Genomic DNA, 1,806 nt, shown 5'->3' with positions numbered 1-1,806 from the left:
GTTAAATTAATTAATAGAAAATGTTGGTTCGTGGCAGAATGCAAGGTCATTTTAAGATCAGGAAGGTGACTTTCGTTGTATTGTGGATTTGTGTTGGTTTATTAATCACTTATTCTGATTCATATATGTTGATCTCATTATCTATATGATCCGAATATAAAAAGCAGAGGATTCCTCAGAATAGAGAATATATTCATTAGTTTATAATTTATGTTCTAGCATTATTTTGCTAGCTGACCAAGTCATTTGGACATGGCTTTGCCCTGGTTGCAGGTATTCTTCAAAGTGATCCACTAGTGCAAGTGTTTATCATAGATCTCCACAAAAACAGTGAAGTGTTTATCATAGATCTTCACAAAAACTATTAACAGTTAATCCATATGGATATAATTTCGAAAACAGTTTGGGATACAAAATTCAATTCATTACGCCGTAAGGCGTTTCCCTTTGAAATGAATTGCCCCAGCCGATGTCGTGTCTTATTGTTGACCGAGTTTGGGATACAAAATTCAATTCATTATGCCGTAAGGCGTTTCCCTTTGAAATGAATTGCCCCAGCCGATGTCGTGTCTTATTGTTGACCGTAGATTTGTGGTGTTAGACGATTGAAGGAAGTTTGGTCGTTGATCCTCACACTGTCCTTTTGTCTCCCAACCCAATGGCCTCTGTGTCTTCTGAGTTATTGTTCGGGCGGTGGCAGATTAAGCATTTCTTGTTGTCGAGCCTCGCACGGACACTGGAGGCCTTTCCTACGATGGTCATGATTTTCGCCGACTATGAACCCCATTGGCATTGCAATGGAGGGAAAACCCCAGAGGATTTCCTTTCCGTGAAGCCAAGGTTCGAATCCTGCAGCGCGACGGGATCTATATGCTCCATGGACCGGGCCTCATGGGACTGGGACGGAGGCCCCGGGGTTTCGATGGTCTGCGGATGGGATCTCGTCTGCGGCCAGAAATACAAAGTTGGGTTTCTGCAGTCTGCGTTCTTTGTCGGGTGTTTGCTCGGTAATTGATATTTTCAGCCCCTGTGCGCTTTTATATCTGACGGCTGATCGCCATTAAGATTTTCTTTCAGTTTCTGATTTATTTTTTGATACAGGTGCAGGGATATCTGGGCATCTATCGGATTCTTCGCTGGGGCGTGAGGGTGTCCTGAAGTTGGTCTGCATCTGCAATGCCATTTTTGGTTTCTTGACGGCAATGTCGCCGAATTTCTGGGTTTATTTAATTCTCCGTCTATTGACGGGAATTAGCAATGGTGGCCTGGGGTTGTCGTCGTTCGTCTTCGCGACAGAAGCCGTTGGACCGTCCAAGAGAGCACCGGTTGGCATGTCGACTTTCTACTTCTTTTCTCTCGGCATAGCAGTGCTGCCGGCTCTGTCCTACTTTTCCGGCAACTGGAGATATCTGTACGTCGCGGGTTCGATTCCCTCGGCCGTGTATTGCATCTTCGTTCTGCCATTCGTTTGGGAGTCCCCGCGGTGGTACCTGGTGAAGGGCAGGCTGAAAGAAGCCATGGGCATCATGAGATAATAATCATCATCCCTCCATGATTCACATTATAGAAATAATAATTGACATTATCCACATACACAACTCTTGTGATGCATCTTTCTCATATGCTCAGGTCATTTTTTGAAATAAGTGTACTCATCCAATGATGGAGACTCAACACGCATGAGGTACATTAGTCATTTATTCATAAGAATATTTTTCATTTAGTATATTGGGATGTAAAGATTGTGGGTTGAAGTTGGAAATGAATCATGATGCTTGGAAGTTATACTTGTTGCATTATTTCATT

At 43.2% G+C, this 1,806-nt stretch overlaps 1 pseudogene; it reads left to right on the top strand.

Annotated features, from left to right (window-relative positions):
• The first annotated feature begins 658 nt into the window (after positions 1 to 658).
• Positions 659 to 1,535, top strand: LOC149224009 (organic cation/carnitine transporter 4 pseudogene; annotated as a pseudogene).
• Positions 1,536 to 1,806: the final 271 nt, after the last annotated feature.

Source organism: Pinus tabuliformis, chromosome Q (genome assembly GCF_031772625.1).
Source record: "Pinus tabuliformis cultivar Carrire ecotype Pingquan chromosome Q, CPIR1, whole genome shotgun sequence".
Classification (NCBI taxonomy): domain Eukaryota; kingdom Viridiplantae; phylum Streptophyta; class Pinopsida; order Pinales; family Pinaceae; genus Pinus; species Pinus tabuliformis.
The sequence above is the reverse complement of the archived record's forward strand: the minus strand, read 5'-3'. Positions and strand labels throughout refer to the sequence as shown.